Source organism: Ixodes scapularis, unplaced genomic scaffold (assembly GCF_016920785.2).
Source record: "Ixodes scapularis isolate PalLabHiFi unplaced genomic scaffold, ASM1692078v2 PGA_scaffold1__304_contigs__length_218370807, whole genome shotgun sequence".
Lineage (NCBI taxonomy): Eukaryota > Metazoa > Arthropoda > Arachnida > Ixodida > Ixodidae > Ixodes > Ixodes scapularis.
The window spans coordinates 180653035-180669311 of record NW_024609846.1 but is presented as its reverse complement, the minus strand read 5'-3'; the positions used below and the strand labels follow the sequence as shown (position 1 = coordinate 180669311).

General features: G+C 43.2%; 1 protein-coding gene across 6 annotated transcripts in view; it reads right to left on the bottom strand.

Moving 5' to 3' along the window:
• The window catches only part of LOC8038489 (NT-3 growth factor receptor), a 279306-nt gene that overhangs the window by 262194 nt on the left and 835 nt on the right, over window positions 1-16277 (bottom strand). The gene's annotated exons all lie outside the window — the stretch shown is intronic.

Genomic DNA, 16277 nt, shown 5'->3' with positions numbered 1-16277 from the left:
CACAAACACACACACACACACACACACACACACACACACACATACATACATATATATGTGCATACATACACACATTCATATATACATATATATATATATATATATATATATGGCAGAAGAACGCACTTGAGATGGTTGTTGGAGTTTTTAAAACATATTATTGGTAAAGTTCGGCGACGTTTCGGTCTGAGACAGACCTTTTTCAGTCTCGAAAATTGGTATCTCAGGCCGAAACGTCGTCGAACTTTACGAATAATATGTTTTAAAAACTCCAACAACCATCTCAAGTGCGTTTTTCTGCCATATATACTTTTCGTCATCCCGGGCTACGTTTTTTTTTCTCTCTCTCTCTCTCTATTTATATAGGCTTTTTGTTTTTTTTACAGATTTGTTTAAAAAAGCCATGAAAGTCGCACTTAAGCGGTTTGTGCTGGTGAGGTATACGGCCAGGAGGACATATACGGGTGGCTAATCTTTGCGATAAGTCAGCTAATTATCTCAAATTCGTTATTTAACTTCTAATTAGTTAAAATAGACATGTGGTTCCAATTACAAACTTACTGAGCGTGATTAAAAACCAATAAATCAACTCTTTTTAGAACGACTTGAAGCTCGTGAGAAGCTCGGGGGCGCGCCAATGTTACCCCTCGTGAAGCAGGCGCAAAGCTAGCAGTGGCGGAACGCGTATGATAATCTTATCGTCCTCATTCCGCCAGATGACTGTGGTGCCATATATAAATATATATATATATATATATATATATATATATATATACACCCGACCGGACATTGGGAGGCCCAGAGTTCATATCCAGGCTCCGCCGTTATTTTGGCTGTCGGCGGGTTCGTGAAAACTTTGATCCTTTGATTCATAGGATTAAGTACGGTTCATTCATCTGCCTATGTTCGGTTACATATATATATATATATATATGTATTTATATTAGAGAAGTTTTTCTTGCAGCACAGATTTAATAAAGGTTGAAAGTTCATTCCCGTTTCCTGGAAGAAGTCCAGAAGAGAACGGTGGTTTGAGCCATGTGTTCAACTTTGAAAGTCTGACGGCCTGTAAGGATGGATGCCCACCCGACTAAGATTGCGCCGACGGGTCACTTGAAGGCCCGGGCACGTCAAAGCGAGGTGCTCGAGATCCGCCTACCAGACTGGGGCGGGACGAAAGGGACAGCAGGTGGATATCACGGTAAGACCCCATCTGGCACGCGAACAGCCGGTGTGATCGCTGGATTCACACGAACTCTTGGAAGCGAAACTTCGTCTTGGCTGGTGAGACCTCCAGGGAGGTTGGAATCACACGGAGGAATAAGAACTCGTGTGGTGCGCCGCAGAGTCTCCTTGTGAATGACCAGACTATCAATGACCGTGAACTTAAGAAGAGGAAGCGGGTAGACTACTGTTTGAAGACGACAGGCTGCGTCTGCCGAAGCATGACCGGGAACGCTAGAATGGCGAATTCAGCAGACTCGGACCGGGCAGGGGCACTCGGCCACAAACCAATGAAAGTCCGTTGCCACACTGAATGAGCGATAAAAACGACGTAGGGCATGGACAGCCTGCATTGAGCCAGTGTAAACAAGGATACGATGAGGACGAAGAGTAGCAATAAGAGACAAAAGAGGAGACAGACCGTCCCGGAGAGCCACCAACTCTGTCAGCACTGAGGGTAGAGGTGTGTCCAAGACTCACGAACACGTTTGATTCACAGTCATGATGGACGGGCAAACGAAGCTTGTATGGAGCCTTCATTCATTCAGTCCAGCGTCCACATTGGCTACCAGGTCGTCGTCCTCGGACACCGATGAGGAAAGACTAAACATAGTGAATCCCGTAGAAAGAGAACTAACTCGATGACCTCGTCTGAGGTTTGTTGTAGTTCACTTGACTCACGTGGCGCCAAGGGGGTAATGGTCTTCCCGGCGGTCCATTTATGCCACAGGCGGATTCCTGTAATGCGCCAAGGCAGTCGTCACTGAAATAGCCTCAATCTTTAAGGCCCAGGCTTGACGTCGTCGATGAATTAATTCGTCTAATGTGGTCAACCGTGCCTCAGCCTGGAGTGTAGGGATCGGTGTTGCACGGGGAGGCCCGTAATGACCCGCATAGCTTCCCGATTATATATTTCCAGTCGAGCCCATTTGGCCTGGGTAATGTGCTGAAACTGGGCCTGGTAAATGAGGCAAGGCTGGAACATAATGCCAATTAACACGCGGGCCAGCTTTATTTATTTCTAATTAGTAAAATTAATAATATGGTTTTCAATTAGAAACATGGTGAGCATAATCGAAAACCACTATCTCAGTCAATTTTAGAACGACTTGAAGCTCATGGGAAACTCGGGGGCGCACCAAAGGTTACCACACATGCAGCAGGCTTAATTGTAGCAGTGGCAGAACACGATGAATAATCTAATCATCCACGTTCTGCCACTGCTAGCTTTGTGCCTGCTGCACGAGTGGTCATTTTGGTGTGCCCCCGAGTTGCCCACAGCTTCGACTCGCTCTAATATTGACTGAGATAGTGGTCTTCGAGTATGCTCAGCATGTTTCGTATTGAAACCATATAATTTTTTTTACTAATTAAAAAGTTAATTAAAGACATTCAGTGAATCGTTCTACTTATTGCAATGATTAGCCAGCTATATGATGTACCACTGGCCATATAACTCACCTGACCAAACTGTAGTAAGGAATCTTTTACGGACTTTTTCTAATAAATCATATTGAATGAAAATGGAACACCCGATATATATATATATATATATATATATTCATAATGTGACGTAAAACATGACGAAGCTGGGGCAGTGGCGTGCCTTTCCATCACGCGCCCAAGGTTCCGCCCGCACGGCCAGGCTTCCATAAAATATTTCTATCTCATTGAGTGGACGCGCCACTTTTATATATATATATATATATATATACATATATATATCAATATATATATATATATATATATATATATATATATATATATATATATATATATATATATATAGTAGAGCCGAGAATATCTGGGCAGTGGGAGCAGTAACTCTTTTCAATGTCCCTAACCTACGCCGATGATTGAGCGGAATCAAGCCGCAAGGCATCAATCAAACCTCGGCAGAGTTCAACGGGTTCACAAGGAGTTCAAAAAACAAACTGACATGAGAACCGTTCACCGCACCTCTGGTTGAGGCAATATCCGAGGTAAGCGAGGAGAGCAGAATTTACACATTCGCCGCCGCAGCCGCTGGGGGCATGTTGGCGCGTTACACTGTTGCGCTGCTGTTCTCCGTTGGGACCATCGGAAACTTCTATAATTACCGATGGCACCAACGCTGGTATCCCTGTAGTGAAAACAAAAATTAAAACCGAAAGGAGGGCGGCATCGTGAGTCCCGACATTCCGGGCCCGATAATACGTTGTAATGTATTTTCTGCATTTGTTTAAGTTTTTTTTTTTTTCTTTTTGGTTACAACACCGCAGATAAACGCCCGATGACAGTCACCCCTGTTACGGCGTTCAAGCCTTTGTGAGCGACGTGACATGAAAAAAAATGGGAGAGTTTTTCTCCTCCCCGCCCCATAAACTTTTCGCGGAGTCAGTAACCCGTACTCAGCGTAATTAATGTTTTGCAGCCAGCCTTTCAGTCTTACCATAGTTCCCGTAGCTGAACGAGATTTGAATAAATTTAATTTTTTTAATGCTTAGTTGATTCCCTAGTGCTTTCAGCGAAGTTATTGTTTGTAGTGCATGCATGTATTACCAACAATTTTTGCATAATATATTTGGTCTATTTCGCTATTGCATCTACAGCTTAGATTCTCCAACAAGGCGTACATTTTCAGATACTTTCAACATTAGGTTGTAGAAAAGAATACAGCCATTACCCTCTTACTATTAATTTATATTTTGCGGTTACAGCAGAGCTGGCACTGTAACCTGAGCCTTAAATAAATTATTGTTTATCTTTAGAAACACCAGCGAAAAAGTGCAGCGAAGAACCATGTCATTGCTTATGATTTGCTAATCATCAGTTGTTTTCAAACAATTGATTTACCTTATTCGGATACAGATGTTAAAACAATATACATTCACCTTCTGCGTGATTGAATGTCGACTGATATGGCTCGACCGTATCTCCAAAGACAGCATTCATTACTTGGTTGATCAAAATCTTTGCTGTCTAGTAACACTTACTTGGAGACCGTTCCAATGTTCAAAAATTAACACTCCAGCGTGCGATATTCACAGCAGAGCCCGTGCGTGTTCGTCGTTTTAGAAAACGAGCAAAGCACGCGTCATACGCACGAACACTTAAAATGGCACTGGCCACACGCTCTATTTTGGAAAGGTTTATAGGCGTTAATTCATCGCCCCCGGCTTAGAGTTGCGTACACAGACAGCTTTCACTACCGGATTCGACGGGAGGAGGGACCGAGTTGCACGTGCGTCCATTCCATGGAGGACGTTGAAAACATAATCATGGACTGCCCCTGATACGATCAGTGTTGAACACGATTATGGGTTGATCTAAGCATGCTCGAGCATGGCTTATATTTCTGGCCAAAGTTTCAGGTTCATTCGACCTGAATTAAAGAAGCAGAAGCGTGCATCTACCTTACTAAATGGTTTTTTTAATGACATCGGTCAACTATGAGTACAGAAAAACTATAAGTGTGCTTTATTCTTATATGTTTAGTAGGGTGTTTATTTTATCTCGATTTCATAATTTATACTATTGCACTTCATTGTACAAATGCCCTTATCGCGTGATCTCTAATATTCTAAGTTATTTTGATTTTTAGGTGTATGCGTGTAAGTGTACGCATTATAATCATCGTGCACACAGTTTATAATTGTAGTTAATATATAATACACCCTATTCATTTCATAAGTTTGGAGTAGTAGGACCCAGAATAGGAGAACTCAATGTTCACTTCGTAATATTAACTTTGAATTGAACCCATGGGGGTAATCGAGTCAACGGCAATTAATTCTCCGCACTCGGCTTCGGTCCGTTTGACACATCAGCCCTCGAGACTTCCCGAACCCTGCTTTGGAGTACCTCTGACAAACGAAGGCAGTCTGGGAAGCTTGAGATTGCCATTGTGCTGAAAGTGCGGTCGGCGCAGATACGAGCCGTCGGCCGATAAGTTGTTTGAACTGCGGAGCCGCGCGGTTTCCAGGGTGGGTTGTCACGCGTGAAACAATAGCGCGGAGAAATGTACGCAGAGCGGGCACGAGACCTCGGGAGACCGCTTGATGAACTTGCAGTTCTGCTAGAGTCGCTGACAGTCAAAGAATCGCGGTGCTTGACGAGCATTGAGCGTCTTATGTACGCTCTGCAGCCAGTGATATTGTGGCATCACTTCATCAAAAAGGCCACAGAACCAACCTCGAAGCGAGAAGCGCGATCATGAGAAGCCCCGCCCCACGTTGTTTCAGTTGGCATTTATAGACGTATATTCGGATGTGTGGTGAATGATCGAGACAAAATGAAAGAGGGCGTTAATCCCATGAAATCCAAGAGAAGGGCCCAGAGACTCCTAAGTTCGGTTTACTATAAGCTATTTGGATGCGACAAATGACAAACAACCGCAAACCATAAAGTAGTTATAAATACATTCGTGAAACATACTTAGACACGACGAAATCAGCGAAGGAAAGGTATGGAAATGGGTTGGAATATTTTCGTGAAGGGCAACATAGAGTCTATGATACACTGCGAGCAATAGGCCGTCTCTGGTAAGGGCAATTTGGTGAAGGAAGGGCATGAAAAAAAGTATTTTTGGAGAACCGTCGCTTTACATTTTTCGAGCTAGCAGTGCATGTTTCTGAAATTTCGAAATCATTACCTCCAGGAAATCGCCGCTAGTGAGTTGAGAGAAGCACGAATTGTTACCAAAACGAATGCCATAGTTGACTCGAGACAAATATGGGATAATTCTAGGAGGCGGATATCCACAAACTTGCGCCACGATATGACAGACGCCTTCACATCAAGTGATTACGCCGAGAGTTAGATGGAGGCACGCAGAATTTATTTAAAATAAAGAATTTCATAAACAATGTTGCCTATTTTTTTTTCGTTCAAAATTATATTTACTTTAAGAACACGTCTCGCATTAATATAGAAAAAAATTGGTCGTATTGACGCTGTCAGGGTCGGTCTCTGAAGGCTGAAGAAAAATAATAATGAAAAAGAGCCACGTGAGAAGTGCGCGTGAAAGGAGGCGGCGCACCCAAGGATTCGGGACAGGCAGCCACGAAGCCCTGAGCCGGAGCTGTGACTTCCGTCGGGGTGCCCAGACCCCGAGAGGCTCAGCATTTCGCATTTCATTGCTTCCCAAGCGGTGAAAGCACCGACTTGTCCAAGGCCGACTTGGTTCCAAGGGAGGCGATCAGCAACAATTATCGTCGCAGCTGCGGTCCAGACGCCTCAACATCGACCAGTTCCCCAACTGACCAATCCTGCTCAATTTAAAACATTTCTACGGCACTACACCGTCATCTGCTCCATGTGCCGCCATGTTTCGAAAGCCAAATATACGCACGACCACCAAAGAAAACCAGAAGTCGCCCCAACGTGTCAGCTTGATTAACGAAAAAGAAACACGATCACTGTAGTAAAAAAAAGCGCCTATTTTTTAAGCGATAAATGTATATAGCGTTCAAGTGTATATTTTGTGGGTTTCCTTGGTCCCTCTTCATTGTACTGTAAATATTTCCCTTAGGCATCCAGGTGTCTTGCATGATTCATACCATTAATAATCACCAACCACATCATAACGCATTTAATAAGATTGTTTGGATTTTCGAGATACCAAATAACAAAAAAATTAAAAAAAAAACAGTTAAGGCGCAGGCGAGCTGTTGTAAGTTTACCATTTTTTAGACCACCTGAGACTGGGTGGAAGAAACACGACGACGTCTCAAAAGAGACGTCGTCGTGTTCCTTCCACCCAGTCTCAGGTGGTCTAAGAAATGGTAAACCAAATAACAGTTTAGTATGTGTTGGTATCAGCTCTACGTAGGAATGTTTAGATTCTTGGTTCCACTCTGCTACTTAACTACATGAGAAATGTGGCGTAGGCCGGTAAATCTGTAGTGTCTGAAAGCTTAAGAACCAAAGGGCGTGGCTTAATGTGTTAAGGATTTTTTTCTTTTGACGCGTTTTTCAGCGTTATTACAGGGTAATGACGCATTCTAAATCGTGATTACTGGGTGATAATATGACTTAACAGACCACGAGTTTCTTAAGCCGTCAGTAACTGAACATTATTGATAGAGAAACATCATCGTTCATGTTTGTTTAAATAGACATTTTGCCATCGTCAAATCTAGTACTTCAACCGAGGAAAGGCATGAAAAGGTCGTTTTAAATCCCAAGCCTAGGCTCATAATAACAAAGAAATAAAAAAGCTGGGATTATGGCACAATAACAGGGGGGAGGGGGGGGGGGGGGCTTCTAAGCTGACGTATTAAGATGGCGTAAAAAGGCGTCATCTTCTAAATGACAGGACCAGACGCTTTCCACGCCTCTCCTGCAGGGTCAGGTTCAAATTGATTACAAATACGAAAGTTCAAAAAGTCACCCGCTTGGGATATGTGGTCCAATATTTTTTTCTTTTTCTTCTTTTGAGTCGAGTCGGTGGTCACTTCATCTTGGAAACATCCAATAGCCGTTGCGCGATTGATGTCAATATCGTAGAGTTTGTGCTCTGTCTGTGTCTTCCTTCGTCCAGTCCTTTGTGTTTAAAATGCAGATTTCTTTTTAATTGTCGCGGCTTGTTCATGTCTGTCACTGCGGTACGCCGACACCACCTAAGATCACAAAACCCGGCATTAAATCAAATGCCCACAAGCTAAACAAACGTAACAGAACTACGCACTGTACCGAGTGCTCTACATGATAATTTACCGAAGTACCAATGCAGAGAATCTGACCGGTATAAGTTATCTGCGCAACTACCTGATTTGCAACTACAAGTCGCAGTTTTTTATGTTTTCCCCCCAATTGTGCGATTTAATTGTGCAATCCGCTTTAATTGTGCGAAATGTTGGCCGTACGAACTTTAACGTCATAGGAAAAACGAGAGAGCGCCCGCCGATGGCCTGCTGTTTAGACGGTCCGAAGCGTACTGGCATAGCCGCGCGACTTTAGTGGCTCCGCGTGCCATCCTTCGCAGCGTCCTGTAATTCCGTGCAACTTATATACCAACTTTTTCGTGACATTGGCCGTCTATTGGGATGCGACTTATACAACGTGTCCTGACCTGTGAAGTTTGTACAAACCGCTGAAGATTAGCATGCATTCGAGTTTTCCATAAGCAGTTTCAACTCAGCAGGCGGCATCGAGCGTATACACAATGTAAAACGGTCTACTGAGAAAGTCACGTTCCTCGCAGCGGTGGACGACTTGTCCTTGGCGCTTCGGGGACAGACGACGACTGTCCAGTTAGTGCTTGGAAAGGTTTTCTTTATAGAGGCGATAAAAGCAGTTTCTTTTAATAGAGATATGTTCATGGACTGCGTTTCGTTCGAAAAAGTATCTCTCGATTGTGACAAACATGCGTTACACGCAGGCCAGGATATCATAATGCGCATAACCCATAGCAGTCGATCCAAAATCAACTAAAGCATATATACAAGCCATACTTAGGGATTTTATTTCATACGTAATCATAACTTAGCAAAATATTCGCAACCAGCGGAATTCACCAAGGTGTTCAACGGGAATCGAACCCCGGACCATGTCATGTGATCCGCAGTCCGACATATTTGCTCAGCGTCACAAGAAGGAGGTTAAAGAGAGCGCAAGCAGCTGGATTAAGTATGGGTTGTCACTGAGGTGTCCCTCGCAGTGGACACTTCCGTGCTACGGCACGTGTTTAAAACGCACAGTACAGCATGCATCTTAATACGTAGGTGACCATCTTGGAAGTTCATACTTAATCCAGCATACTTTGTCCGCAGGCGGCCGTCGGCGGCGCGTCATACTTAGCCCAGCATACCTAATCCACAGACGACCGTTGGCAACGAGTCGTACTTAGTCCAGCATACTTATTCTACACGCAACCGTTGGCAGCGAGTCATACCTAATCCAGCGTACTTAGATCCTAGGCGTCCATTGGCAGCGAGTATATTTAGTCCAGCAAGCTTAGTCCGCACGAGACAGTTGAAGGCGAGTCTTACTTAGTCCAGCACACTTGTACACAAGCAGCCTTTGACGGCAAGCCATAATTAGTCCAGGATACTTAGTTCACAGAATACTGTTGGCGCCAAGTTATACTTAGCCCGCAGACGACCGTTGGTGGTGAATCATACTTAGTGCAGCATACTTAGTCCGCATGCGACCGTCGCCGAGCCCCTGGCTTATGAATGACAAGGCGTCGCTGCACACGTGAGCTCGCGACATCATGGGTGGATCATAACGTTGCGGTGAGCGTATGGCGTCACAACTTGAGATAGCAGTCAATAGATAGCGTAAAGGGCGCAATAAACCTCCTCTCTTTGCGATTACTTCAGTTACCAAAAGGGGTTCCTCGCAATCTAAGAACACTAAGAACTCAAGACCCACACCCACCCCCGAAAAAAAAAAAAAAAAGAAAAAAAAAAAAAAGATTTCCCAGAAAACTTTTTGTTGAAATAAGCTCGTGACACACCCACTCCTGAATACGTTTAAACATGTCTTGATCGTTCTGATAAACCGGGAGAACACAAGAGTGCGTCCTGTGTGCAGTGCATCGGAAACCAGCCAGATCTCCCAGTAACCAAGCATAGCAGATCATAACGCACGCAAAATGCGCGAACGACACATTTTGTGCTCCCTACGCTTATCAAGATGATCAAGGCAAGTATTTTTTTTTTCAATTATCCGGCACACATTACACGTTTCCTAGCTTCATTTATGACCTGCATACGCGTCAACGTCGAGCATTCACGATAATGCGAGCACAGTGCTTGCGTTCGCTCGCGTACGCAACACTAAAGCCCACTATTAACTCAGCGACAGCCGTTCAAGCGGGTAATGACGACACAAAATAAACAGCCGCTGAAGCCTCGTTAATGGTTGAGCTTTCTTCTGCTAGACAGCGCGGCACGTCTTGTAAGCCACACGCTCGCCTGGGCATTTTTCATATCGTCCGCAACTGTACATTCCTTGCCACTTTTGAAAGTGTTCAATGTGTTTCTAATGAAATAGACTAGTCTTTAGTCGTTTTAAACAGGAAGCGAATATTTTTCATTTTACTTCTTTATTACAGTCACTTAATTTTGATCTTATATTTATTTTACTTCTTTTCTGGCTTACTGAAGTTCTCATGGAGCAGTGCATATGTCCAAGTGACATTTCCGAAACATGCCAACCGCCCTTCCTACTACACAACATATTGTTTCATTCGATGCTATCAAAATAATCGTGAAATATTTTTTTTTCTGAGTGAGAATAAAATCGACTGGCAATAAAAAGAGTAAAGCAAACTAGGGACATGGGATAATTCGAGCTACGTGTTGTAAGTGTCCGTGAAGTAAACCAAAACCCACAATTCTGTGCGATTACTGCCTTGTCAAAAAGCGATTTCACGCATCTCGATATGCTTCTATTTCTAAGACTTCAGAGAAAAAAAGGGCGTTGTTGCGACGTTTGCAATACTCCGTTTGTGAGGTTTAGATTCGCTGATTGTATCGTTTTGATCTAATCAGTTTATAAAAACGAGCGAAGGACGCAGCGTCACGTGGCGCGTACTGCGCATGATTTGACAAATTGGCTTATCGTCGGAGCTGTCGTTCGGTCCCAACGTATGTGAAGCGAAACCTCTACCTGGGCCCGTTTGCTCGAAGCACTAACCGCGGCTAAAGTTAGCCGCGGTACCTAGGAGAGGGATTTTGAGATCACGTGACTGGCTCGGTAGGGATGCGGGGAAACATGGCGGTGCCCCATTGAGTGAGCGCCGCTCGCTTTGGAACTAATATGTCGTTGTGGTTGCAATATCCGGCGCGTTAGTCAGCAACGAATGGTGTAGGAGGCTTTCGCTTTGCCTTACCTCACTTAAACCGCAAAGCATGGGCAATGACATCGCCGCATGTTTTAGATAGTGTTTCGATTCTGGGTACTCCTAAGCCTAAATGAACGCGATAATTGTCGGCATAGCAACGTCTTTGGAAAGCGGATTGTTGATAGCACACAAAAGCAGACGGCGTCCCAACAGACCTTTTTTCTAAATTATCCAAGCACCGAGGTGCATGCTACGACTGTAGTTGCACGCGTCGCACGTGCTGGCGTCTGCAGTAGTGACCGTTCTAAAGCAAAAAGTATAAAACAAATTTTGCCTTGTACGCGCGTTCGTTAAAGCCTTATTATGATTTTTTTACTTCAAATCTTTTATAAGAGGAAGGCCAGCGCGCGTGAACCATAGAATTACACTTCCAGAGTTCTCGTCGCGATGCTTGGAGAATGTAGAAAAACGTCTGTCGGGACGCTGTCTGCCTTTGTGTGCTATCAACAATGCGCTTTCCAAAGACGTTGCCATGCCGACAATTATCGCGCTCATTTAGGCTTAGGAATGCCCAGAATCGAAATACTATCTAAAAAATGCGGTGATGTCATTGCCCATCCTTTGCGGTTTAAGTGAGGTAAGGCAAAGCGAAAGCCTCCTACACCATTCGTTGCTGACTAACGCGCCGGATATTGCAACCACAACGACATATTAGTTCCAAAGCGAGCGGCGCTCACTCACTGGGGCACCGCCATGTTTCCCCGCATCCCTACCGAGCCAGTCACGTGATCTCAAAATCCCTCTCCTAGGTACTGCGGCTAACTTTAGCCGCGGTTAGCGCTTCGAGCAAACGGGCCCTGATGCGTAGCCGCTGCGATAGTTCTCCATATAAATACTCGTGAGTTGGTAAAGAAAGAAATCCAGAAACATACATGACTTTGTTCAGTTTCAGTCTGCTTAGGTGTTTCAGATGCACAAAACAAAATAACGAGAAGAAAAAATGCGAGCAACGGAATGAGAGAGAAGATGAGAGACAAACTGCGTCTGCAGGAGTATATTAAACCCAATTGTATTGCACACGTTTCAGCTAACCTCTAAGCATGCATGAGCTTGTCCGAACGCGGAACGTGCATCCGCTTAAAGAAGCGCTGAAGTGCCTCTTGTAGAAGCTTGTTTTTGATGTCACATTGTTTGTTGGGGTTTAGTTAATAAAAATGTCCAGTTCTGGATGGCAAAATGTCCTACTGAACTCACAGCAATGAAACTACACGGTAACTATTTTCTATTGCATCTCCATCAAATATTATCGACAAAGAAGTGTAATTGCCTGGATATTCCGAACGTTACTAAATAGCTCTTTTCAGGTGCGTTATGTATTATACGTTGACAAAAACGTCAAATCTTGGGAAGTAAAAGGCGTAATTCAGCAATCTATTTTTTTTTTTTTGAAAACGCCGTCTGACGTCGCTCTTGTGTGCTCCATTTCTGCTCCAAGAGGCAGAAAGAGGGGAGTGTCACAATATTTCATTAAATTTTTAGTACAGAAATCGGGCGCCATGGGCGTAGTGTCGGGATTGTTAGGATGCCTAGAGCCCGCAGATTGCGTTATTGCCATAAATGAACGATTTTAGATTCCACTGGAGTTCCCCTTTAAGCGCGTTCGACCAACACCACTTAGAATAATCAAAGCCCGCGTGCACGAGCATTTCAGCGTCATCAAGGTGTGATCTATAGCGAAGACACAAATCGGACACGAGTGCTGTGTCAGCGCTGGCCTCGTGTCTATCGTCAATAATGAGTTTCAGCATAGCGTACACGAGCAAAACGCAAGCGCTGCGTGTTTGCGTTAGCGTTACGCGTTGCCCACTGCACGTGTGCCCAAACTGCGTCTTGAATTGGCTCATGGCGACGACGGGCATGAGCAGTGTGAAGCAGGCCACGCTAATACAAACGCCCAATGCTTGCGTTTGCTACTACTATAAGCAAATACTCAGACGCTATAATGCGTCGAAAGACGCTCCGTATCGAGTTCGAGTCCAGTTTCCTAGTCGGCGCCACCTGGGTGTGATGACGTGGAGGTAGAGAAAGCTGTTAACATGTGCTTTGATTATTCTGGGTGCTGTTGGTGCTACCCGCCCCGCCGCATAGAAAACTTGTTCTATAACCGTTCCTGGTCAACATCAGTTAATAATAATAAAGAAATCCTCAAGATAAAAGGCGACGTCATCAGCGGTGAGAAAACAGCCAGAATTATTAAGTTTAAAAAAAAAGAACTAACGTGTAGAAGAAAACTAAGCAGCTGAAATCCGTACACTAAGTATGCGCAAAGTAGGATTGCAAGATATACTTCACAGAGCAGAAAATGTTGTCGAAACGCGGTACAGCCAATGCTGTACCTTGGAGTACACGTGCACAAGCAAGAAGAGCAAACATTTCGCGAACCAACGATGCAGGTATGTTGAAACTAATTTTTCTTTTTTTTAAATTTTTTATCTGAATCTAAAAACGAGATCTCCACGTTTATGCAAATTGTATAAGCACCATTGGATTAAAGCCAGTGTACAACTCGCCTAAATTTATCTGTTTACGCAAGTTTGTTATTGGTGAAAAAAAAATGGAGCGATGAAGTGAAAATAATTTTTCTTTCCATCAAGAACGGGCAAACGAATGCGGGATTATACCGTGAAGACTAATATTCCGATCAGCCAGGCGAGCACAAAACGGAAAATAAGAGCCAAAAGAAATTGTTAAAAATATTTATTGGAGCAATTAACCTCTCTCTGACTCACTGCGAAACATTCGGTTTGTGAAAGAATAATCTAGTAAAAAGCCGGAAAAGCGAACTTCCATACGAAAAAACAAAGTTAGACGGAGATTTAAAGGAATAAACAGACATGAAATGTTAAATAATCTGAACAATTGTAATAATTATCTGTCTTGAGCTTCGTGTACGCGGAAAAAGACGAAGGGCCGACAAAATGCCAACTGCGTTGGGTGGGGTTCCATGAGGTTTTTCCTCTCACGCACTATGCACTCTAAGAAATGTCTACGCGTCTACTCACCCTCAAAACACTCAAACAGACAACCTCTGCTATATACAAAATCAGCTCAGCCAATGATGAGGCGGAACATCCGTTTAGACCTAAAAGTAAAGTCTGCGCTGTGGCATTACGCAATGCAAAGCGTCAAACGAGATGCGCACAACGATCTTCTTTGGGATTAAACTTTCCGCAGTAAAACTTTACGACACTCTACCGAAACTAGACGACTGCATTAGTAAGGAGCATTCATCAAACCCAATAAGAGGAGCAACTTCAACCTCATTAGAAACACGCGATACTTTTAGTTGAAATACCGACGGTTTGCAAATATTTTGGTAAATGTACTCTACGCGATCACACACACACACAGAAAAAGATTAAGTCTAAAAGTATTGAAAATGTTTTCTAGAATTAACAATCTACAAAGTGGACGCGACAAAACAAGTTCGAGGGAAACAAAATTGGATAATCTCGTGGAGGCACATGGTACGATTCAAGATTGCAACCAGGTATGTTTATCTTAGCGAATGACGTGTCGTTAAATGGAAGTCAGTAATTTAATGAACGGAATTTTTATGCACGTTAACCGAGATGGTATGAAAAAATAATTACGTCGTGACATAGTATTTCGTACAAAAGCAGCGAGAAACGTTGTGCCTCATATTTGTTCGTGATAATTTGCCAGCCTTACGAATGTGTTTGAGCGAAATACTGGGAACGGATATTAGCCTATTACCTGCCAGCACGCCAATATCCCTTTTGTCTATGCGTGATACTCGAAGAAGTAGTTTTCGCCTGTTCAAGACCCCTGTCATTGTAGTACAGACAAAAAAAAAAGGGCCATTCGTCCAAATGCCGTCTAACAAAACGGCCGTTTCTAAAATGTTATAGTTTTATTGCAAGATATGTAGGTCATTTACTTTTGAGAATAAAACCAAAATCAAAATCGGCAAAAAACAACAAAAAAAAATGTTCGCGGGGTTTCAGATGGCTTATTGTGGAAGAGAAGCAGGATGCAAAACAGCTTGGGATTCCGCCGTCTTGAATAACTGCGCCGATGTTGGCTACTATCTGCCAACAGGCAGACAGATTATCACGAAGACAATACAAATGAGGTCACTTCTGTGTCGAGTCTCCTTTGAGCTCGTTACAGTTAAAAAACAACAACAAAAAAAAATTCAAATAACTATAAAATTTGGCTCCCGAAGAGCCAGCACGGCCTTCCCACATTAGATTATTCTTTAAAATCTGTAAACATCAATCATTTTACAAAGGCTGACGGAGCAGAATACTAATGCATTCTAAGCTGGAGATTATGCAGCTTTTTTCTCGGTCTTCGTTTATCACGTGTATCATGTAACATAAATAGCAGCATGCTCGACTCTTATATGCAGGCATTGGGCGGTATCATTTTTATTTATATTTTTTCTCAGCATACATGTGTATGGCTCTGTTGGAAGTATTCTCTAGAAACGCGATAGACAATTGCCATGTAAATTATAATCCTTGAAATGCAAAAAAAGGACATTCGTGGAAGATAAGCAGGACAGAGGTTAATTTGATTTCAGACAGTTTGAAGTCCCACTAGGAATTATCTGGGAGGGAGCGAGCGGTGAGCAAGTCTTCTGCATGTTTATCTAGATTCCGGGTTGGCTCCTCTGGCACAACCAGTGCGCGGATATACGAAGCCGCTCATCAGAGTACTTGCACGCATGTTACTCTTATTTGTCAGCATTATGTATGTATTACGGTGATCATTTCTGTTTGTATCATGTGTCATGTTCTTTTTTTATGTGTGCGAAGCACTCTTGTTACTACTCCTAATATCATTATTATATATTATTAATTTTATGGTTGCGTATGTGAGCGTGTGTTTTTTGTTGAAGCATGCCAGCACAATGGCCGATAGGTTGTTTCTGGACACTGTAAGAAACACTGATTTATTGATTAATATTATTGTTAAACTCTTTTTTTCAATTTATGGCTTTCTATCTATGGTTATGGTTGAGCTCTTGGTCTGCTTATCTAATCACGTTTGTTTTTACTTTTTCAGCGGGTCCTATAGAAAGAAAAGAATTAGATTGAAAACCACGGGAGTCCTGTCGTAGCCCTCTAAAAAGGGTCTATAGAAAGACGCCGGCAGTTCAAAGCAACAATGCACCAAAACTGAAGCGTGACAACAGAAAAAAAAAAAAAAAGCGCTTGGCTGTCAGTGTGAAAATAAAATGAGCCTGCTC